General features: G+C 38.9%; 1 long non-coding RNA gene across 4 annotated transcripts in view; it reads left to right on the forward strand.

Annotated features, from left to right (window-relative positions):
• LOC129635112 (uncharacterized) overlaps window positions 1–25,535 on the forward strand; it is a 334,700-nt gene that overhangs the window by 266,052 nt on the left and 43,113 nt on the right. For 3 of the 4 annotated variants that reach the window (XR_008706106.1, XR_008706105.1, XR_008706107.1), the window contains 2 exons: window positions 3,639–3,745; window positions 20,234–20,322. This is a non-coding gene — a long non-coding RNA (uncharacterized LOC129635112). Of the gene's footprint in view, window positions 1–3,638; window positions 3,746–20,233; window positions 20,323–20,432; window positions 24,184–25,535 lie in introns of those variants that run through there. The other variant, XR_008706108.1, reaches the window with a different exon arrangement.

Below are 25,535 nucleotides of genomic sequence, written 5' to 3' on the forward strand. Positions count from 1 at the left end.
CCCTACTTCCCAAACCATGTATTTCTATTTCTCCCTTCTATCCTATCAGAGGTAAAATTGTTAAGTCCCCAGTGAACACCCTCTTGATCTCCTTCACCCAGATAGAGAACCCTTTGCTCTCATTTTCTTTTATGTTGCCATAGCAAATTATCTGAAAGAGTAACTCATGTAAAAATATAAAGTGTGAAGTGTTTCCACTCTCAGAATATTTTTACAAAAGTTATATTCCAAAGGAGGATAGATCTAATGACATAAATCTGAAATTAGCAAAGGCAAGAAACTGCAATAGGCTGATCAAAAAATATTCACACATCCATCTTATCATACGTGTTTATTGTGGATAGTGTGAGGAACTCAGGTCTATACTTAAATTGTGTCTCTGGGTCTGCTATTACATCCTGGAATGACTGAAGTTTAAGTCTTTTTACCCTAATGGGCGTTAGTTTTGTCTTGTGTAAATTAACGGGTTGGGCTATAGCCAGAATGACAACTATTAATATCTCCATCAGCTCTACCCCATTTCTACACTCATGGTGGACACAGAAGTTTATCATGGCTCATTTTGCTCAGAACCCAGACAGAACATGAGAATCCTACTTAACACAGTATTCCCAATGACCATGCCCAATCAATGACCCTGGAGATGAAACTTATTTGACCTTTATGAATATTAATCCCTAAGACTCGTTCTATTTTTAAAACTAAATATCTAAGTTGGACCTTTGAATATAGGCAATGAGCAACTGGTGAATAATTCCTTATATCAGATGAGCAAAGAAAATTTTACAAATGCATTCCAGAACTGTTCTTCTTTTTGTCAGCCTTCCTGACCTAGGCATGCTAGCTCTAGCTAGTTCAGTCACTCAGTCATGTCATACTCTTTGAGACCCCATGGACTGCAGCGCCCAGGCCTCCCTGTCCATCACCAACTCCCGGAGTTTACTCAAACTCATGTCCAATAAGTCGGTGATGCCATCCAACCACCTAATCCTCTGTCATCCCCTTCTCCTCCTGCCTTCAACCCTTCCCAGTATCACAGTCTTTTCAAATGAGTCAGTTCTTTGCATCAGGTGGCCAAAGTATTGGAGTTTCAGCTTCAGCATCAGTCCTTCCAATGAATATTCAGGACTGATTTCCTTTAGGATGGACTGGTTGGATCTCCTTGCAGTCCAAGGAACTCTCAGGAGTCTTCTCCAATACTGCAGTTCAAAAGCATCAATTCTTCAGCACTCAGCTTTCTTTACAGCCCAACTCTCACATCTATACATGACTACTGGAAAAACCATAGCTTTGACTAGACAGACCTTTGTTGGCAAAGTAATGTCTCTGCTTTTTAATATGCTATCTAGGTTAGTAATAGCTTTTCTTCCAAGGGGCAAGCGTCTTTTAATTTCATGGCTGCAGTCACCATCTGCAGTGATTTTGGAGACCCCCAAAAATAAAGTCTCTCACTGTTTCCACTGTTTCCCCATCTATTTGCCATGAAGTGATGTGGTCAGATGCCATGATCTTAGCTTTCTGAATGTTGAGTTTTAAGCCAAAATTTTAACTCTTTTCTTTCATTTTCCTCAAGAGGCTCTTTTGTTCTTCACTTCCTGTGAAATGAAGTGAAGTGTGGTGTCATCTGCATATCTGAGGTTATTGATATTTCTCCCGGCAATCTTGATTCCAATTTGTGCTTCATCCAGCCCAGAGTTTCTCATGATGTACTCTGCATATAAGTTAAATAAGCAGGGTGGCAGTATACATCCTTGACATACTTCTTTCCCAATTTGGAACCAGTCTGTTGTTCCATGTCCAGTTCTAACTGTTGCTTCTTGACCAGCATACAGATTTCTTAGGAGGCAGATCAGCTGGTCTGGTATTCCCATCTCTTTCAGAATTTTCCAGAGTTTGCTGTGATCCACACAATCAAAGGACTTGGCATAGTCAATAAAGCAGAAGTGGATGCTTTTCTGGAACTCTCTTGCTTTTTTTTAAAAATTTTTTTAATTTTTTATTTTTTTATTAAATTTTATTTTATTTTTAAACTTTACATAATTGTATTAGTTTTGCCAAATATCAAAATGAATCCACCACAGGTATACATGTGTTCCCCATCCTGAACCTTCCTCCCTCCTCCCTCCCCATACCATCTCTTGCTTTTTTGATGATACAACGGATGTTGGCAATTTGATCTCTGGTTCCTCTGCCTTTTCTAAATCCAACTTGAACATCTGGAATTTCGTGTTTCACAAACTGTTGAAGCCTGTCTTGGAGAATTTTGTGCATTACTTTGCTAGTGTGTGAGTTGAGTGCAATTGTGTGGTAGTTTGAGCATTCTTTGGTATTGCCTTTCTTTGGGATTGGAATGAAAATGACATTTTCCAGTCCTGTGGCCACTGCTGAGTTTTCCAAATTTGCTGGCATATTGAGTGCAGCACTTTAACAGCATAATCTTTTAGGATTTGAAATAGCTCAACTGGAATTCCATCACCTCCACTAGCTTTGTTTGAAGTGATGTTTCCTAAGGCCCAATTGACTTCACATTCCAGGATGGCTACCTCTAAGTGAGTGATCACACACATCATATCACATCCATCACAGCTTTGTAGTTAATGACATAAATCTACTCTAATTTTATTTGTCGGATCTTTGAAGCCATACATTATAAACTGGGAGTGATTTGGAGTTAAAAAAATTAAAATGCCTCTCTACCTGGAGGAAAAGAAATTGCATAAAAGGTAAAAAGAAAAAAAATAGTAACCATTCAAGTAAAAGTTGGCCGGTGAACAGGAATAATGGAAGCTGTTCATGAAATGATTGATGCACAAATAAAATTCAGCACCTGACATTTTCCTTATTGTCTTTTCAGAGTGGCTTGTTGGCAGCCTGTATTTTTTTCTTCTTGTATGAAGCCCCATCCCTGAGGGTCCCTTTTGACCATCCACACAGTTCTCACAGAGGAAAGCGGACTGTCTGAGGCACTGTTTCCTGGACTGTTATGCTCCCAGGGAAAGTTAATAGATCAAGTTTAAAGGCTGTCTGTAAAGTTGGTGGCCTTTTGAAGTAATCAAAACAAGGGGAAAAGAAAAAAAAAAAAACATTGTACCTTAACAAGGTCTAAAATCGACTTTATCAGGAATTTCCAATGGATGAGACAAACTTGCTGTGTTTTTTAAACTTTGTCTGCCTTTGAACCAATGAAGCTGAGCTCTAGAATGAATTCATTGATTCCTGGAATCTTAAGCACTCATTCTTCTCCTGTAATATTGTCAGATGCAATCCATGACAGAAAATAAACTGTTTACTTCCTAGGTCACAGATAAGAGTCTGGAGAAGGATGAGACACATATTTTGTACTTTCTCTTCAAGTCACCCTCTGGTCCCCTCAGCACCCATCACAGGTGGCCTCATGTTACTCCTTTATCAATTTGCTCTTTTTCCCTCTTCTGTCTTCCATCTCCTTTCTACAACGCTTCTGGCTTCCTGATCTATTTTGATTCTCTGTCACCCAACAGACTTAAGTCTTTCATGTATTTTATAGTGAAGCAGCTAAAATAGTAATGACACGTCTACAAATAATTGACTATATTTTATAACATAACTTTGATTTGTTTGAATGAAAAACAAAGTTATTCTATTCCCTGTTTTACCAGTTAATCCCTCGGATCAGGGAAGAATGAACGGGTGAGAAGATTCTGAGGGAAGAAAGATCCAATTCATGCAACACAGGAGCATTGCTGTGGCGGAGGCCTGCCTGGAGGTAAGGTTACAGCCCTCTTGATGCTCGCCCACAAGCAGTTATTATTACCTGAGGATAACCCAGGTTCCCAGCACCGGGACCCCGAGGAAGGCAGGGGAACCAGGCTCAGCAGCGAATCATTTCTTTTGATGTGATGCCTTTTATATGTAGGGTCACATAATTTCTTTCAGAATCTGATAAAAATTACATAAAGTTTCTCTAGAAAAATGCAGTTTCCTAGATTCATGCCTTCCCTTGAGTATATTTGAAGAAATCAATGATCCTGAGTTTATGCTAGAAGGTTAGGAGCTGTCATAAGTAATCACCAAAAAGTTAATTTTATATTGACTTTCTTTCATGTTCTCTTTACCCACTGCCTTCTCAGACTTAAGGCATTGTGACATGGAGGTTAGGAACTTTAAGACAGAAGTTCTTAGACTCAAACTCTGACCCTGTCTTCACTTCCTGACCTTGAGCACATTACTTAACTGACCTGAGCCTCTGTTTTCCTCCAGTAAAATGGGATAACAATGTCATCATACTGTGTCCATGTTAAGAGCCATGTTTAACCTAGCAGAGCCTAAGCATTCAATAAACAGGAAGCTCAAGGTGGCTCAGTGGTAAATAATGCACCTGCCAGTGCAGAAGATGTAAGGGACACAGGTTCTATCCTTAGAACAGCAAGATCCCCTGGAGTAGGAAATGCCAACCCACTCCAGTACTCTTGCTGGGAAATCCCATGGACAGATGAGCCTGGTAGACTACAGTCCATGGGGCTACAAAGAGTTGGACACGACTGAGCAACTGAACATGCAGCCAACATTTCACTATTTCCAAAACATAAAATGGATTTGATTATTTTTTCCTGTTACTTGTATAATTAAATCATTTATTTTTTTTAATGAATTTCAATTAACATGATCAGAGCACTTTTGATGAGGAGGAAGACTAGTTTTTTCCTACCCTGAACTCTAAAATATCTTGTTTGTTTTAATAAATGGAACTCAGAGCTCCTATGCAGTTCTGATCTCTTGTAACCTGTGGAGTTAGACACAGTCATTGACTCTTTCACAGATGAGCTGCTGATGAAAGCACAGAGGGCGATCCCATGAATGCAGAAGGAGCATTGATTTGTCTCAGAAGGGCTGGTGCTAGCACTCTGACTGTTGGCTTCATGGCCTGGGGGAAGCGAGTTTACTGCTCAGAGCCCCAGCTTCCTCAGTGATAAATTAGGCATCACTCTGAGGGTTGAAGATATGCGTACACTTAATGAATGTCGTTGTTACTATGCCTCCATCTCAATTCCCACCAGATTTGTTATTTCCTGGGGAGAGCGGAGGCTAGACTATAGCAGTAACTTTAACCTTATTATGTCCTTTGGCATGATCTTTCTAAACACAAATCTGATCAAGTCCTTCCCCTTCATAAACCCCTGAAGGGATCCCTTCAGAGAAAGTTCTGCTCCCCCAGAATCATGGGCAGGATTCACCATGGCCCAGACCTCCACACCCAACCCACTGTCCCTCTCCGACCACTGCTGTCCACAAAGCATCCCACACTCAGGCTGGACAACCCTGGGTCTCTCCTCCTCATACCTGGCATTTTCTTCACATTCATGTTTTAAAGTGATACCAAATTATGCTATTCTTAGATAAAGGCAGCATTTTGACAAAAACTGAAATTCAACAGCTCAGCCCCAAATCCTTGGGTAGTAGAACAACGAGACGCTGGAAAAATGAGTATATCCCCCTTTTTCTCGAAACTTTTTTTGCTGTAAATAATTGTCTTTGGATAACTCTAGGAACAGCTACCCTGTGACTTTAAAAAATTCCTCTGTTTTGGGGTTTGAGGACCTGAGTGTTACTCATTTTAAGAGGAAGGAAATGGGCAGTGCTTTCTCCTCATTTGTTCTGTGTATATTACTGATGTGATACTTGTATGATAGAATAACTTACCACCACGATAGACAATATATGCTGAATATAAGGTTCAATTTCTCTGCCTAAATTGTTTTGTTCCTTAAAAGCAAATGTTACCTGGTACTCAAGTTGTCATAAAGTGTCTCAGATTAAAGGTTTTGCAGAAGGGGGATCCCTCCCAGGGCCCATGAGTGAGCTCTTGTCTAATACTTGAAAGTGAATTGTCCAAAGAGACACATAGGCTGACAAAGCAAAAGACTTTAAAAAAAAAAGTATTACTTTATTTTTGGGTGTGCTGGGTCTTTGCTGCCATGCACAGGCTTTCTCTAGTTGTGGCAAGCAGGGGCTACTCTTCCTTGCAATGCAAGGCTTTCTCATTTCAGTGGCCTTTCTTATTGTGGAGCATGGACCCCAGGCACTCCGGCTCAGTAGTTGTGGCTCACGAGTGTAATTGCTCTGCTGCATGTGGGGTCTTCCCGGACCACAAGTGGAACCCATGTCCCCAGCGTTGTCAGTCAGATTCTTACCACTTGACCATTAGGAAAGTCTCAAAGCAAAAGACTTTCTTGGGCATAGGGAAGGGGTGCTGAGTGGAGAGCAGCAGGTTAAGGGAACACAGCAGAAGTTTTGCTACATGGCAGTTCAGTAATGGGATTAGTTTCTGGCTTGTCTCTGGCCAGTCATCTTTCTTGGCTCATATTTGGTCTGATTCAGCTCAGTGGTAAAGAACACATCTGCCAATGAAGCAGAGCAGGTTTAATCCCAAGATCCCCTGGAGAAGGAAATAGCAACCCACTCCACGGATAGAGGAACCTGGCAGGCCTCAGTCCACAGGGTCACAAAAAGTCAGAGACGACTTAGCGATTGAGCACACACACAGCCATAGAGTCCTTCCTGGTTACACAGAGCACCTCTTAGCCAAGAGGGATACCAGCGTGAAGGATTCTGGGAAGGTGGCAGGACAGCATTATGGGCTGGCATCTCCCCCCTCCTTCTGACGCCTCCCAAATTCTCCCTGTTAGTTTTCAGCAGCAGCGCCATGTTAATTATTCAGGCCTCCTATAGTGAGATAACCCAGGCTAGCAGTTATTATTGTGGCTGGTCAAGTCAGGCAGTTTCGGTCAACGGTTCCCTAATACAGGTATGTTCAAATATTTGTTTCCTGTCACAAATTCAGAGTCCTAGCAAAGCAAATTTATCATCTCACAGTTCCATGGTTGGAAGTCCAATATGGTCTCTCAGGGCTAAAATCACAGTGTCAGGATGACTATTTTCCTATCTAGAGGTTTCTTTCTGGGGAAAATCAATTCCTTGGCTCATTCAGGCTGTTGTTAAGTGTCAGTTCCCTATGGTTATGAGACAGGGGCCCCTGTTACCTTACTGGCTGTCAGCTGAAGACTGTTCCCAGCTTCTAAAAGTTTCCCTCATGAGCCTTCCTCCATTGTCAAAGACAGCAGGGCCAGTGGAGAGCACTTCTCATGTTTCAAATCTCCCAGCCTCTTCTTGTGTCATTTCTTCTCTTTGACTAATTTTCAACCTCACTCCTTTGCTTGAAAAGACCCTCGTGATTATTTTGGGCCTGTTTGTATCATCTAGGATTATCTCTTTTTTTAAGATCAGCTGATTAGCAATTTTAATTCTTCTGCAAATTTAATTCTCATTTGCCGTATAAGCTAACGTATTCAAACTAACATATTTTCAAATTCTGAGGACAAAGACATGGACATCTTTGGAGTAGGGGGTGCTATTCAATTTACAACATCTCTCAGTTACCTTTTTTTAATCAAATGAAGAACTGTTTGAAGGTCTACATTAGCTAGAGATGACCGCAATCAACGCTAGTTGGAAAAGGTCACAGGGGCCAGAAAGCAGAATTGTTAACAAGTGAGGCAAGATGTGGACATTTAACAAAGGTTTGGTAATTATCCTGGTATATGTGACCTTAGAATTGCAAGCATTGGATGCCTGTTGTAAACAAGCTTTTTCAGGTTACTTTAAAGGCCACCCAGTAATTGGAGAGCATGACTTTACACCTACAGAATGAACAAGAAACCAGCTCTTCTCAGGTTATGTGAATGAATACTTGTGGCTTGGGATAAAATTCTCTATTGACATCCTCTTACATGGATTTAAAAAGTCTTGAAGAAATTAGAGAGAAATGGAGCTGTCAGAAAAATGTCTTGGATGATGCAAACCGTAGCTCTGGTGGTGACAAAGACATTAGTGTTAAAGACCATTGGGAAGAACTTCAAAAAATCATGTTCATAAAATGTGAGCGTATGAAACCAATAATTTAAAATTAACATATAGAAGCAATTTAAATATGCATCAGGTAGTAATTTAAAAATCATAAGTCAACAAATAGTTCAGGATTTTTTTTTTAAATAGCATCATTGGAAAAAAACAAATTCACTATATGCTTAAGATTGCCTAATATGTAGTATTTAGCTATAACAGAGTTGAATTGGAGAAGGAAATGCCAACCCACTCCAGTATTCTTGCCTGGAGAATCCCAGGGACAAAGGAGCCTGGTGGGCTGCTGTCTATGGGGTCCCACAAAGTCAGATACAACTAAAGTGGCTTAGCAGCAGTAGCAGCAGAGTTGAATTATTTTCTAGATTACCCTTCTAATTTACTTTGGGACTAGAAGAAGTGACTATAGTTAAAAAAAAAAAAAAAAAAACTTAGTTTATTTCCTTCAGATTCAATAATCAATGGTATTGCATTAGCCTTGTGAATTTCTAGTAGAGGTTTTAGGTTACTTTACACACAGGATACAATATTGAAAGAAAAAGTTTCCAGTAGGATGATTAGAACCAGATTTTCTTGTCTGTTTTAACTGCTACTTCCTTAAAGTTCTGCATTATTTGATATCCAAAGGGGAAAAAAAAAAATACTGCCTACTAGCACCTAAAGTTAGAATTCTATTCATGAAACTCCAAGCTACTGCCCCCCCTCCCAATAATATCACTGTTATAATCTCTTTTCCAAGCCAAAAATTCAAAGGAAAAAGAACTTCATAAAAGGTGATTTTGTACTGCCAATTCACTTCTTGGCACATAACTATGTGTGATTAGAGGGAAAAACTTGTGGAACTGGATGTGGTAGGGTGGCAAAACCTAGAGGGATTTCCTCAAGTAATAAGGATCAGTTGCAAGGCTCAATATGGTGCATTTCTGTTTTACTAAACACTGCAATTTGTAGAGTCCACAGCTCAGTTTAAATAAAGAGAAGCAAGTGTGAATATTGTAGAAAAAGAGGAAAGGGGAAAACCATTTGAACTTTGGAGATACTCAAACTCTTGAGAATGTAGGAAGTTGCCTGCAAGAGTGAGGTCTGTATATGGAAATAATGCCTCCATATTTCTGCTAAATTTGTAGTAAAGGCAATAAAATATTCATGATATATTGAATGTGATGAAATTTCTTGAGGAAAATATTAAGGAAGCTAAAATCTGCATGTCTTTGGGCATGGGGCACAGACTCAGTATATCTAGATGAGGAAACAGTGGGGTTTATAAGATATATAAGCAATTAAAAAGTTACAAATTTATATCTCCTGTGCCTTATAAAAATTCCTGGCTATTTTGTGGGGGAAAATAAAAATCCCTTGATTATTTATAGCTTCTTGGCAGTTATTTATTTATTTTTGAACTCTGGCATTTCAAGAGACAGAGAAGGCACCCAGAGATGTTTTCTTCCATCTACCAAGTTTGCGTCCATTCTCAACATCAACGTATCTCAGTATTTATAAAACTTAACTTCAAGTGCCCCCATTTAAAAGAAATTTTGACTGAAGCTAGCTCAAGGGAGATTTAGATGTCAAGTACATTACTGTTACTTTCCCACTGGAAATGACAGGACAGCTGAAAGACTGATACAGGTCTGGGCAGTTATATTTTACTATGCTTGATGAAAAAAAAAAAAATACTATCACATTAAGTAGACCAATTGAAAAATGAAGTTGTTGCAGGTGGATCTCTATGGAATCACTAAAATGCAGGGGGAAATATCAAACGCAGCAAATTAAATTCAAGATAATCAGCCCTGTGTCTTACCCTCTGTGGATTCTCTAATCTAGCTCTGTCTAATTGCATTCTTTGTAGGACATATTATTCCTGTTTTCCCAGTAGGAATTTTTTTTTTAATTTTTTAGTTTGAAGACTATAATATAATTGCTCTCTCTTTATGTTATAAATGTCATGATTTTAAAAAGAAAATTTTCATGGCATATGTAATGTCAATCATCTCTCTTTGTGGGAGAATATGTCATTCATTTTGCTTAAATGGGCTCGGGGAAAATACCCTTTATTCCAAGAGCTGTAGGTTTTTAAGCATATTTCGACCTAATTTGCATGACAGTGTAGTTAGAGGAGGCTTATACATTTGGGAGTGGAATTGTGCTCTGTCCAAATGTGGCTATTTTATATTCCAATTATATCCTTCTAAATAGCCAAATAAGATTTATACAGAAACCACTCTCCCTGCTTCTCACTCATATTCAGCACTCTCAATTCACACATGTTGATGTTTTAATACTTGGAGACAGGTTTGAACTTCATAGTTGGACAAGGTCGCTATACTTCTCCCATTCCTTTGAAGCCCAACTAATACAATAATTACCACGCCTTGGAAGCTTCCACAGGCCTTGCAAGGTATATGTGTTTCATGACCTGAGCCAGCCTGGCAACTCTGATGACCTCATGTCATATTGATAAATTAAAAACCAGAAGTGACTGAAAGGAAAGTGCTTTCGCAGAATCAAAAGCAAAAATCTATGTATTCAACTCTCATGGAAAAGACTTTATGCTAACTCTTTTATAACAATTAACTCCAGATTCACAGAGTAACTATTGCAGAGCTCAGGGCAATAAAAATGGTATTTGAGACATTCTGTGTAAACTCTAAACTGATGTAAGCTGTAAACTAAGGGACCTGTAAACTCCTTTTATTACCCTCTCACTTATTATCTAGGAGGGGTATTACCTTTTTCCTTAGGCCCTGAGCATCCCACTTACCTAAATTTACATGTGTCCTCCATACTGTGACGTGAACGTAGGTTTCCTTTTCTCCTGAACCCCAAAGCCCCTTGGTAATATGGATCCATCTTTGTTTCACTCCGGAGATTCGTCTTCTTAGCTATTGATGGACACTGCATATTAGGCAATTGAACAAAGTTAAAGCAGTTTGTTAAAGGAGTGCATGCATGCTCAGTCGCTTCAGTTGTATCTGACTCTGTGTGACCCTATGGACTATAGCCCTCCAGGCTCCTCTATCTCTGGGATTCTCCAGGCAAGAATACTGGAGTGGGTTGCCATGCCCTCCTCCACAGGAATCGTTGGAGGCTGGTTCTTTACCCACTGAGCCTACCTGAGAAGAAGTGAAATGAAAGTCACTCAGTCGTGTCTGACTCTTTGCGACCCCATGGACTGTACAGTCCATGGACTTCTCCAGGCCAGAATACTGGAGTGGGTAGCCGTTCCCTTCTCCAGGAGATCTTCCCAACCCAGGGATTGAACCCAGGGCTCCCACATTGCAGGCCAATTCTTTACCAACTGAGCCACCAGGGAAGCCCAAGAATACTGGAATGGGTAGCCAGTCCCTTCTCCAGCAGATCTTCCCAACCCAGGAATTGAACTGGGGTCTCCTGCATTGCAGGTGGATTCTTTACCAGCTGAGCTACCCAGGAATCCCTGCCTGAGAAGCCCTTGTTAAAGGAGAGCCTTTATGTTTGTTTGTTTGTTTTTCTTCCAATAGCATTGGCATGTTAAAAGGATATTTCTTGGCAGAAAGGGATCAGTTTCTAATGCAAATCAGTCTATCTGCAGTAGATAAGATCATTACTCACCAACTACTCACTGCTGCTTCTACCATCTCCAAGGTTAGAGTGATCTTTTCACTCTTTGACTTTGAACTTAACTTCCTCCTTTGACCTGCTTTATTTTTTTAACTTTTTTTTTTCTTTTAATTGAAGTATAGGTCACTCAGTTGTAAAGAATCCACCTGCCAATGCAGAAAACTCAGGTTCCATTTCTGGGTAGGGAAGATACCCTAGAAAAAGAAATGGCAACCCACTCAAATATTCTTGCCTGGAGAATTCCATGGACAGAGGAGTCTGACAGGCTACCTATAGTCCATGCTGTTAAAAAGAGTCGAAACACAACTGAGCGACTAAAACTTTTCACTTTTCCATAATATTAAATATCTCTGTGCACAATGGCATCTTGGGCTTGGCACTAATTAAAATGTGTTAAAATAACACATTTAGCAGGGAATGAAGGTCTTATTTAGCAAGAAAATGAAGTACAGAAGTTATGTCAGCTGTTATTTTAAGCCCTGATAGTTTTTCACAACATACCCAACCAAGATGTCATGTGTTTTTTAAAGGTTTGCATAATGAAAGTAATTGATGTGTATATAAGACCACAAAAATGCTAAGATCAATACATGATTTACATTTAGAATACTGTTTTTACAATAGAATGATCTGTTTTCTGCCTTTACCTTCTCAGTCCCAGTATTTTAACAAACAAACCAAATACTATCCGGGATATAAATCTTACTGAGCGGGAGGAACCTGGAAAAGTTTATCAGCGTCATGACAGTATGTGAGCATTAGGACACATGAAACCCAAACATGAAGATGCTCTATAAGGAAAAAAAATCCTTCAGTATCATGTAAATATCTCTACTTCTTAAAAATTTACTCTGTATGTTAGGCTCTGGGAAGTCCTGTGATTATACTTAATACTTGTTTAATCAAAGAATTCTTTACATAAATAAATAGATAAAATCACACGCAGCTATGATCCCTAAACAGGTTTATTGGGAATGTTATATTAGAAAAGAATAATTATATGGAAAAAATGAAGGCAAGTGTGTTCCAATATTGAGAAAATAACATAAAGTTCAATTTAACAGGGTTTCAAGTGTTTGAAGGACTGAAAACATAGAAGATTCTGATGTCCATCTCTACTGGGGAGAAAACAAATATACGTAAACTTGAACTGCAACAAAATGAAAATTATTATGCATGTAGAAAAAAGGGAAGAAGGTCATCAGAGTGAAACATTGAAACAGTTAAAGTGCTTAGTTGCAACTCAGATTTTTAGAAAATGCTGGGGTGGTTTAAGTATGATCCCCTAACAGGGAGCTTAACAAGAGAGGCTCATGTAATTCCATCTAGTCCAATAATTGCTTAGTTATCTATACTTAATGCTATTCTTATTCTGATCTATAAGCAATCCTCAAAATAAGCACTTTATGGAGCAAAGATAAAATTAAAAAATATTCAGTGTGGTCCATAAAACCAGTCTGCAACATTATCAAATATTTTAAACATGCCTTTTGTGGACATAAATGAAGGCCACCCAAATGGGAATAAGCAGAGGCTCTTTCTTTATTCAGAGTTTGCTGTAGCAAAGGGATTGGCCCCCATCACTTACATTTGAGAGAGATGCAAAGGCAGTCAGAGGAATGGAAAGTGTTGCCATGGATTAAAGGGAAGACATCCAGTGTGTCCTCCTTGGAGGCTGTCAGCGTGGGGAGGGTGTAGGTGAGCTAAAAAGTTCTGTCTGCTGGGAAAACACATCCTGAGAAGGCAAGGGTGGGAACTGGGAGACCTGTTCCACGTCTACTGCAGAAATTTAGGTGGTGGTACTCTTGCCTAGAGGATCCCATGGACGGAGGAGCCTGGTAGGCTGCAGTCCCTGGGGTTGCGAAGAGTCAGACACGACTGAGCGACTTCACTTTCACTTTTCATTTTCATGCATTGGAGAAGGAAATGGCAAACCCACTCCAGTGTTCTTGCCTGGAGAATCCCAAGGACGGGGGAGCCACTGTCTATGGGGTCGCACAGAGTTGGACACGACTGAAGTGACTTAGCAGCAGCAGCAGCAGCAGCAGAGTGGTAGCAGCACAGGTGATGAGTAACTAGACCTCAGTATTCTTTGAAGGTAGGGCCAGCAGAATTTGCTGGCATATTGGATTTAGAGTTTGACAAAAACAGTGACCCCATGGGTGACTATTTTTGATCTGAGAAACTAGAAGGTTAGAGCTAAAATCAAGAGAAGTGGGAAGGTCTGTGGGTGGAGCCAGCTTGACAAGGGTGGAGATCATGAGCTCATTTAGGGACGTGTTGAGTTTGAGGGCCCAAGTATTCAGGTCAAATATGAAGGTCAAGAGGGCAGGTCTCAAGGATCAGAATTCAGAGTTGAATTAGTCAGCCTGAACTGCTATAACAAAATGCCACAGACTGGGTGGCTTAAACAACAGAAATTTATTTCTCATGGTTCTGGAGGCTGAAAGTTCAAAATTAAAGTGCCAACTGGTTTGGTTTCCCTTCAGGCTTCCAAATGCCACCTTTTCACTGTGAGATCCCAAGGTCTCTCCTCCCTCCATATAGGAACATCCCAGGAGTCTCATCTTCTTCCTCCAGCATCAGTTATATTGGATTAGCATCCACCCTAGCGACCTCATTTTAACTTAATTTCCTCTTTAAAGGCCTTATCTCCACATGCAGTCATATTCTGAGGTCCTAAAAGTTAAGACCTCAGCATATGAAGAGGGAAGGTTGCATAATTCAGTTCATAACAAGGGTCGAATGCAGGTTTTCCGATTCCAAGTTCATTACTATTTCCCTGCAGAAAGCAGCAAAGTTAATTGCCCTAAAATGTTACCTCCTCAGTGAAGTCTTTGCACACTACCTTGTTTAAAAATTCCAACTTCCCTCCTCACTTCCTTGGGACATTAGTCATTCCTTTTACTTGCATCATTTTTTTCTTGTAGTTATAATCTTCTAAATTCCTATCTATTTTTATTTAGCTTGTGTATTGTCCCACTCCATCCATCCACAGGTGGCTCAGACAGTAAAAAAAAAAATCTGCATGTAATGCAGGAGACATGGGTTCAATTCCTGGGTGGGAAAGATCCCCTGGAGAAGGAAATGGCAACCCACTCCAGTATTCTTGCCTGGAGAATTCCATGGACAGAGAAGCCTGGTGGGCTATAGCCCATGGAGTTGCAAAGAGTTGGACATGACTGAGCAACTAACACTTTCATCCATCAATAAGTAATCCATGAGGACAAGGGTTTTCCTATCTTTTTTACTGCTATATCTCTGGAATATAGAGCCCCACACATCATAGGTATTCAATAAATATTTCTGACTGTGTGTATGGATGTATACATGCATAAATGAATCATCTAAATAAAATATCTTAACTCGTGTGCTGGGACAAGACAAGATTTCATTGAGCAAACCCAGCATGGAGTAACACATCTTCTGAAAACAGGTCCTCCATCTGCCCTGCCACATAAATGATTAATGCAAGAGAACAGGCCATGGTAACATCCCAGCACCCTGATGCTTCTGTTTCGGTGCCATTTCTCCCACACAGGACCAAAGCTTTCCAAACTGAAACTTTCCAGCACAGAATTATACTCATCGTATCTCTACAGGGCAGCAATCAAACATGTGATGTCACCAAAGCAGAAACCATCAAGAAACAGGTGCTAAGACAGCAGGAGCTGATCAGCTCCTGGAACCTTGTTCTAGGGGCAGACTGCAAAACATGCCTTGGGAATGAGGCAACCTCTTGCTGCTGTGGGTGAGAGTCTGCACAATTTATAGATGCACTTCCCTAATGGGGTTTTCTTGCACTGGAAGAGAAGTTTTAAAACAACAACCCTGAAACGACTTCTTCTGTTCTTTGGCAATCCATCTTATAGTGCAGGGTGTAAAAAGACATTACAAAGAGAGGGGAGAACGACAAACTACATGTAACAAATGGAAGAAGGGAGTGAGGGGCATATTGGAACACTTCCTATTCATCCAAGTACAGAGAAGCTGAATTATTATGTTTGTAAATTACTGTTTCCTGTTTCTCTTCTGTCTGAGCTTCAGAGGGTTTAGGTCTTCAATGTGTCTTTTGAGAGGAAAGTTACAATTCACCCCTCAAAAATCTTCCTAGAATATAGAAAGTAGAAAGGACCTTAGAAGTCAATAAGAAATCAAGTGGTTTTTAAACTGCTCTATATAGAACTGAGTTAATCCTTTTTTTTCCCCCAAAAGTAAATCTTACATGTATTCTCAATGTAAACAAAGTAAAAAGGGAGCTTTTGGAAATATGTGAGGTTGCCAGCATTACTGTCAAAAACAGGAGTGGAGACTGGGAAGAAAGGGAAAAAGTCAAATGAGAAAAAGTCAGGAGTGATACGATGATGAAAATATACCATTGCAGGAGGAGAATCATAAACTCTGCACTCAGTACATTGGTTCCAATACATTTAAAAAAAAAAAATCAGACTGAAATCGAGTTGCCCCAGCTGAAATTTGGTGCAGGGAAGTCTTGAACTAGGTCCCGTGAAATGACTTCCCCTTACCTTCCCCTCTAGAAACCCAAGAGGCATTTCCATAGGATATATTTTTTTTAAACCAATTCTCTTGTTCACTAGATGAGGGTACTGAAATTCAGAAAGCTAACAGGATTTGCTGAGATCTCCCCAGGGGTTAATGGATGTGCTATCTAATTCCTTTCTTACATATCATCCCTGTGCACTGAGATGGTGTGGGTGCCAGTGTGCAGAAACACAGCTTTTGTTACTTTTGTACCCATCAGCTTCATTGTTCTTTCAAGCACTCACTCTTCCAAGAGGCAGAGAATTCATTTCAGTCTGTTGAGGGTCATTTCGATCAGTTGATCCCTCTGGGTTGTGCCTCTAACGTTGGGAGGGGAGAAGTGTGACATGCCAAGGAATGAAGTCAAGTGTTGTCCCCCGTCCACTCTGATATGTAATAAACAGTCCGCCTGACTGCAGAATCTTGGAGAGGTCAGTTCAGCTCTGCCCTTCCTTATCCAGCCTAACCCTGGTGCTTTTCAGGTTGGTGGACTTTCAGCCATTTTCCTGACCACCCAGAGATGAGAGAAACATTTGGTTTCTCCTGGAGCCAAATGAAACCCAGAGAAAATCTCTCTAATGAGATTCCAGTCTCAACTTCGTGGAGACCCTCTGAAGCTACCTCTTAAAACTCCCCAGTAATTCTGAGGGCAAGGGTGTGGTGAGCAGCATGTCACTTCCCCAGGGAGAATCAGGGGAAGGAAGGACAGTCTTCTAAATTATTCAACTCCTCCAAATTGACCTGAGGTTTCTACTGCACCCTGGTGGTGGTGGTGGTTTAGTCGCTAGGTCGTGTCCAACTCTTGCGACCCCATGGACTGTAGCCTGCCAGGCTCCTCTGTCCCTGCTGCTGCTAAGTCACTTCAGTCGTGTCCGACTCTGTGCGACCCCATAGACGGCAGCCCACCAGGCTCCCCTGTCCCTGGGATTCTCCAGGCAAGAACACTGGAGTGGGTTGCCATTTCCTTCTCCAATGCAGGAAGGTGAAAAGTAAAAGTGAAGTCACTCAGTCATGTCCGACTCTTAGCAAACCCATGGACTGCAGCCTGCCAGGCTCCTCTGTCCCTACCAAGGGGTTAATACCCAGGTCACTTCTCAGGGTCACTTAAGAAATCTGTCCAGCTTCTGGTTGGACATAGAAAAGGTGACTCTTACCATCATTATTGTTCCAGATCTGGAACAGGGTCAACTTTTCAGGGCTTTTGATACTCAAAAATTCATTTCTCTGCCTTTGTGTTATATTAACAGTTCTTTCAGGCCATGAGAGCTCTCTAATCTTGCATCCGTGGAGAACGCCCAGAGGATGAGAAACCGTTATTAGAAATGAAAAACATATCGATTGATAAATTAAAATATGATCCCATGATGTGCACATCACATTAATAACTAACATCTGTAAACCATAGCATAATTTCCAAATTGCTTCCTGTTTAAAAGCCTTTTAATGGAATGAAATCCTTTGGAAAGCAGACCACCATGTTTCTCATCCAAATTAAGTAAGACTGTGAATATAAAACTCATTGCAGAGTGGCTGGGACTGAGTACTGTTTGAGAAATATTTGTAGTAGTAATACAAATTATTCTGATTTCTGCATGCACTCAGCACTGGTGACTAGGTTTTTAGTCATTCTCATGGACAGCCCTGTACTTGCCCATCTTTGAACTCATCCTCCTTTCCTATATGAAAGGTGGCATCCCCTGGATTCTAAAATCTTTTCAAGTCTTTCTTTTTCATCTTTGTCAAGGGAAAAGTCTCCAAGATAACTGAGAACCATAGATGGGACCCATCCAGAATACTTGATTTACTACGGCCAAAAAAAAAAAAAAAAGAGAGAGGTTAAATTGAATTGTGACTGTTAAAGCTCTTGAAAGAAAATTGCAATAATGAGCTAAAAATCAACTCTAAATATGTTACATGGAGAAAACCTTGGGCGGCGCAGGCAGGCAGCATTCTGCCCTTTCAAACACGTTGGTGGGTGAAGACATCTTTGATTTATTTTGTCATTTAATTTCCCTTCCGTCTCTTGGCCTTAAGCCACAGATGCTTCAAGCCTCTTGGTTGGATAATCAGAATTTTCTTTCTTTGCCCATTATTTTTCCTGTTGGCAGTGTTCCCATAATAACAGCCTGATGAAAATGTGCTTTCTCTGTGGCTCCTCACTGCCTCTGAACAATCTCTAAAGGGATTAGGTCGCCTTTTATCAAAAAGGAGAAGTAGGGGAAAGTTCAAATGGGTTGGAAGTCAGAGTTGGGTGGTTTTCTCCCTAATTGTGTATGCATGCTCACAATAACGGAAGGCACTCTTCAAAGATGTCCTAGTGCTGGGGGGGGGGGGTTGTTTGCCAAGACCCCTGATACCTGCCAGGATTCCTCTTCCAAATGGTCACAGAAGCGGGTAGCTTGTTTCCTTTTAAGAAGCCACCCCAGAGAGAGGTTATTATCACATTGGGCTGGTTCCTATTGCTAACAGAAGACTGAGAACACCAACTTGAACAAGATGCTTTTTTCTTGCCTGTCATTTGGGGAAGACTCCCCATTTTTTCCTCCCACTGGTCCCTCACTCCATCAGTTGATGCCAGTGATGCAGTCTAGACTTGTTGTTTGATCTTAACCTGTTCAAATGTTCTATTTGCAAAAATTAACAGCATCTATATTTTCAGAAACAAAAAAGGAACAGGACTGTGTAGTATCTTTAGTAATAGGCTTTACTGGTGTCCTGTGCACCCAGTGTATTCCTATTCCCAGTGGCCCTAGAACGTTTCAGTTATGCCGGGTTTTTACTCATTCCCTCAAGTAATTCACCAGGCATCACTAAACATCTTCCATGAGGTTGACGAGTGCTAGGCCCTATAAGTGGTCAGTGAGAATTAATACTATGAATCCTGAGTCTGAATGATAGGCTGTGTTGAAAGATCAAAGCCACTATTTCTTAACCTGTAAGCCCTGGTGTTCTTAAACTAGGTTCTTGTTAGTATCATTCCTTACTAACTCCTCAGCTTAATGATGCCTTTCTATGAATTATGTATTTTTATTTTGCCTAAGCTAGAATCTGCTTTAGTCAATACCTCACATACATAGCTGTGTCTATCAAAACTTGTGCCCTTATTCTGACAGAAAAGTAAGCATTTTGGACCACAGAAATAGAAAAGTAGCCCGGTTTTTCCATTTGCTTAAATTTGTTCCTGGGGATGGAGACATCAGCCAAGAAATAAGTGGAATAAGTGAGAGCACAAAGGATGAAGCAGAGGTGCTCTGTCTGAAGCTTCCAGATGCCTCAGCAGGCCTGAGATGAGCGTGAGAATCAGGGCTCTGCCAAGGACAGTGGGGAAAGCACTGATGCCAGAAAGACACCAGATGGGAGCTAGGAGACCTGAACACCAACCTGTCATTATCTAATAATGTGTGCAAGTGAGATTTCTTACATTCTTTTGGATTCTGTGATAGATTTCTGTCTGAATAAGAGGTAGGGGAATATGTGAATGCTAGGCATCAGTAGTGTGAAGAATGGAGAACATTGTCTCTGGCACCTTGTCTGGATTCAGATCCCAACCACTAGTTAACTTTACTAAGCTTAGGAATGTCCCCTGTGCCTTCATTCTCTCCTGTATAAAATATTGCTGTTGACAATAATACTAACACCAGCCTCAGAAGGTTTTATATTTCGTTGTTGTTGTTGTTGTTTTGCTGAGTATTAAATGAGATCATAGATGCAAGGGTTTAGAACAGCTCACAATACATAGTAAACCCTGAATGACTATTAGCTACGTGGGCTATTTAGCTATATTAAATAGCTATTAGCTATATTCGAGCTGTTTATCAAATAGTCTCCACTCCCTGCCTTGGGATAAGAGTCCAGCTGAATATCATGGACCTCTGTGATTGGAAAATTTTCAGCCAATGAGTTGGGAGAAAGTGTTAGTTGCTGTCGTATCTGTCTCGTTGCAACCCCATGGACTGTAGCCCACCAGGCTCCTCTGTCCATGGGGATTCTCCAAGCAAGAATATTGGAATGGATTGTCATTTCCTTCTCCAGGGGATCGTCCCAATCCAGGGATCAGGTCTTCTGCATTGCAGGCAGATTCTTTACTGTCTGAGCCACCAGGGAAGCCCAATGAGTTGGGAGTGAAAGAATTCAGGAAAAACATTTGGTTACCAGAGTGAGACCCTATAGAGTTCCCTTTTCCTTCTTCCAGGAAATGTTCCATTTTGTGGCAGCTTCAGCAGTCTGAATCCTGAAATGAAGATGCAAGAGCTGAGCTCCCAATCAACTGGCAGTGGACATGTAAGTGAAAAACTGATCTTTACTATCTTAAGTTGCTGAGATTTGAGGTTTGTTTGTTGCTGCTGCTGCTAAGTCTCTTCAGTCGTGTCCAACTCTGTGCAACCCCATAGATGGCAGCCCGCCAGGCTCCGCCATCCCTGGGATTCTCCAGGCAAGAACACCGGAGTGGGTTGCCATTTCCTTCTCCAATGCATGAAAGTGAAAAGTGAAAGTGAAGTCGCTCAGTCATGTCCGACTCTTCGCAACCCCATGGACTACAGCCCACCAGGCTCCTCTGTCCATGGGATTTTCCAGGCAAGAGTACTGGAGTGGGTTGCCATTGCCTTCTCTGGGTTTGTTTGTTAACACAGCATAAATGAGTACATCCTGACTGATAAAACTATAACTCTGATCATCCTCATATTTAAAATATAGGGACAGAACCAAATTTTACCATAAGTGTGTTAACATACAAGTCTACTTAATTAGTTTTTTGAAAAATGGCTTTATTGAGATGTAATTCACATACCATATTATTCACCCATTTAAAGTGTATGTTTCAGTGGTTTTTAGGATATTCACAGTTGTATGTAATCAATACCACAGTCAGTTTTAGAATGTTTTCATCACCTCACCAAGAAATCCTGTACCCTTTAGCTATCACTATCTAATGCCACCCCCTCCCCACTTTGGTTGCTGTAAGAAATCATTAATCTACTTTCTATAGATTTCCATATTCTAGACATTTTATATGGATAAAATCATGAAGTATGCAGCCTTTCGTGACTGGCTTCTATCATTTAGTATGGTGTTTCCAAGATTCATTCCTTGTAGCTTGTATGAACACTTGATTACTTTTTATGGTGGAGTAGTATTGTATCATATGAAGGCACCACATTTTACTTATCTGTTGGTTCACTGATGGGCATTTTTGTTGTTTCTACAGTTTGACTATTATGAGTAATACTGGTATAAACCTTTATGTACAAGTGTTTGTGTGGACATATGTTTTCATTTCTCTTGAGTCTATACCTCAGAGGGGAATTGCTGGGTCAAAAGATAATTCTGTTTTGTCATTTGAGGAACAGCCAAACTATTTTCCAAAGTGTCTGTACCATTTTACCATTGTGGAATCATGCAGTATGCGTCCTTTTGTGACAGGCTAATTTCATATATTATAATGTCTTCTAGGTTCATCCAGGTTGTAGCACGTTTCCAGTTTCCTTCCTTTTTGAGACTAAATAATATTCCATTGCATGGATATATCATATTCTGGTTATTTGTTCATCTGTTGATGGGCACTTGGGTTGATTCCAACTTTTGGTTTTGTGAATAATATTACTATGGACTGTAAGTGTATACCAGGACCTGTTCATATCTCTGTTTTCCATTCTTTTGGTTATATACCCAGAAGTGGAATTGCTGAATCATATAATAATTCTATTAATATGTTGAATTTTTTGAGGAAGCTTTATACAGTTTTCCAAGGTTGCTGCAACATTTTGCATTACTATCAATAATCCACAAGGGCTCCAGTTTCTTCACATCCTCACCAAGATGTGTTATTTTCTATTTCTGTTTGTTTTTATAGCAGTCATCCTAATGGGTGTGAAGTAGTATTTCATTGATTTGCATTTTCTTAATGATTAGAGAAGTTAAGCATCTTTTCATGTGCTAATTGTCCATTTGTATATTTTCTTTAGATAAATATCTATTCAAGTCCTTTGCTTAATTTTAAATCAGGTTGTTTGGTTTTCGTTGTAGAAGTTTTTATGTATTTGGGCTATTAATCCTTTGTCAGAAATATGATTTGCCAATAGTTTTCTCCCATTTATGGGTTGTTTTTCATTCTGTTGATAGTCTTTCAATGCACAGAAGTTTCTATTTTTTGATGAAGTCCTGTTTAGTTTTCTTTTCTTTGTTGGCTGTGCTTTGGTGTTATATCCAAGAAAGTAGTTGAGTGTTGTGAAAATTTCCCTCGCATTTTCTTGACTTTATAGTTTTCATTCTTAAATTTACATCTTTGATGCATGTTTACTTAATTTTTGTGTGTGATGTCAGGTAACAGTTTTACTTTTTCACATGTGAGTATTTTTCACACATCATTCATTGAAAAGATTAGGTACTTTCTTTCACTCAGCATAGCTATTTAGTATTTGTCCATGGGAAATGTATTGTGTTTATCAATAGTTCATTTGTTATTATTGCTAAGTTACATTCCATTGCTTGGATATGTAGCAATTTGTTCATTCATTCATCTACTGATGGGCCTGGAATGTTTCCAGTTTGGGGCTATTACAGAAAAAGCTGCTGTGATCATAGGTGTGTGAATATATGCTTTAATATCTGCTGGGTAAATACTTAGGAGTAGAATGGCTGGATCATCTAGTAGGTGTATGTTTAACTTTTCAAGATTCTGCTAAACCATTTTCCAAGATTGCTTAATTTTACATTCTCACCAGTAGTGCGTGAGAATTCCAGTTGTCTTATAACCACTCGCAATGTTAAGACCTTTTAAGTCATTCCTAAAGGTACATATATCACTGTGGCTTTAACTTGCCTTTCACTAATTAATAGTGATGTACTTATTTGTAATTATTTAATGTGCTTATTTGTCATTTGTATGTTTTCTTCTCTGAAGTGTATGTCAGAATTTTGCCTACATTTTTTGAGAATTTTCATATATTATTTATATATTATGTATTATTTATATATTTTAGATGCAACTCCTGTATTAGATATGTTGCTTTGCAGATATTTTCTCTCAGTCTGTGACTTTGTCCGTTCATTCCCTAAAGAATGTCTTTTGAAACACTTTAATTCTAATGAGGTCTACTTGATCAGTTTGTTTTTTGTAAATCAAGGTTTTGATATTATGTCTAAGAAATGTTTGCCTACCCAAAGAATGCAAAGATTTTCTTCTCGAAATTTTTGTTTAACTAAGTTCTTTCAGTTAATATTTGTGTATGGTAGAAGAAAGGAAATATTTCATCCAGATATCCTAGTGTTTTAGTATTATTTGTTGAAAAACTCTTCTTCCACCTCTGAATTTGCCTTGTATCTATGTCAAAAATCAATTGGCCTTATATGCATGGGCATATTTCTGAAATCTCTATTCTGTGTCATTGATTTATTTGTCTAACTTGATGCTGAAATTACAATGTCTCAATTACTGTAACTTTTTAATAAGTTTAAATCATATAGTGTGTTTCCCAACTTTGTTCTTCTTTTTCAAAGTTGTTTTGGCTATTTTAGGTCCTTTGCATTTTTGTACACATTTTAAAATAATCTTACCAATTTCAAAAAGGCCTGCTGGGATTTTGACTAGGATTTTCAATTATCAAGAGAGTGGTATTAAAATCTTCCATTGTAGTGGTGGATCTGTCTGGTTTTCCTTGCAGTTCTATCGTTCTTGCTTCAGTTGCTTTGAAGCTCTGTTATTAGGTGCATAAATATTTTGGATTATTTTGCCTGCTTGATAAATTGATCCCTTTATCATTATGAAGTGACCTTTATCACTGGAAATATTCTTTGCTCTGAAATCTAATTTGTCTGATATTAGTACAGCCCCCTTTGCTTCCCTTTGAATAATGTTAGCATGGTGTATCTTTTTTACCATCTTTTAATTTTAATGTATGTGTGTTTATATATTCGAGGTGTATTTCTTCTAAGTTGGATCTTGCTTTTTTACCAATTTGACAATCTCTGCATTTTAAGTTGAGATTAAAGGCATTTTAACATTTGATGTGATTAAAATTTAATTTGTTCATCTTGTTATTTATTTTCTTTATGAAATATCAGGTTTTTGTTTCCTTTCTCACATTTTCTTCCTTCTTTTGATTAAATATTTAGTTTTTAAATTGTGCCTTGCTTCTTTTATCAGCCTGTTACCTTGAAATTTAACTTCAAGTGATGGTGCTACATTTCACATATTAGAAAATTCATAATTATATACTTCAATTTCTTTCCTCTTTGTCTTTGTGTTATTATTATCATATATTTTTCTTTTACAAACATTATAAACCTCACACCCATTGTGACTATTTTTGTTTAAACACTTAATTATCGTCTAAAGAGGTTTAAATAATAAGAAAATATCATGTATATTTACCCATGTAGTTAGCATTTCCAGCTAACTCTTTATTCCTTTTTGTTCATCCATATATCCACTGGGTATCATTTTCCTTCTGCCTAATGGACTTCTTTTAACATTACTTGTAATGCAAGACTAATGGTAGGGAATTATTTCAGCTTTGTATGCCTGAAAAGGCTCCACTGTACTTTCATTTTAAGATATTTTTACTGAATATAGTTATATATTTTGGGTTGATGGGTTTTTTTTTCTTTTCTCTCAGTACTATATAGATCTTACTCTATTGTTTTTCAAATGTATTATCTTCAATGTGAAATATGTGATTTCCTTATTTTATTTGTAAATGTAATATAGCTTTTTTGTCTGGCTGCTCTTCCAATTTTTCTTTTTAATTCCTACTTTTAATCAACTTGATTATGATGTGCCTTGGTGTGATGTTCTCCATGTTCCTTGCATTGGGAGTTTGTTGAATTTCTTAGATCCATGGTTTTATCATTTTTAACAAATTTGGAAACTTTTAGCCATTCATATATTTTTTCTAACACTCTTCTCTTTTTGTAGATTCCAATTACATGTATACTAGGCTGCTTAAACTTGTCTCACAGATTAATAATGTTCTATTCATTTTTTAAAAATCATGTTTCTTTGTGCATTCATTTTAGATACTTTGTATTGCTGAATCTTCAAGTACATTTACATTTTCCCTAGCATGGTGAATTATCCACTAATATCATTCAGTGTTAGATTTGAGTTTTTGAATCTTCCATGTATTACCTAACTTTTCAAATGTAAGGAATACAGTTATACTAACTGTTTTTATATTTTTGTCTTCTAACCCCAACATCTATGTCAGTTCTGGTTCAATTTTGGTCATTTGATTTTTCACCTCATTATTGTCTTATTTTTAACATCTTTGCATTCCTGGTAATTTTTATGTTTTTAATGTCAGATATTGTTAATTTTATCTTGTGGGATATTGGCTATTTTATATTTCTATAAATATTATTAAGCTTTCTTTTTATATACAGTTCAGTTATTTGGAAATCATTTAATTTTTTTTCCAGTTTCCTTTCTTTAAAACTTTTTAAGCAGAACCAGACCAGTGTTTAACCAGGGCTAATTTTACCCAGTATTAAGGCAA

This window comes from Bubalus kerabau, chromosome 20, assembly GCF_029407905.1.
Source record: "Bubalus kerabau isolate K-KA32 ecotype Philippines breed swamp buffalo chromosome 20, PCC_UOA_SB_1v2, whole genome shotgun sequence".
NCBI lineage: Eukaryota > Metazoa > Chordata > Mammalia > Artiodactyla > Bovidae > Bubalus > Bubalus kerabau.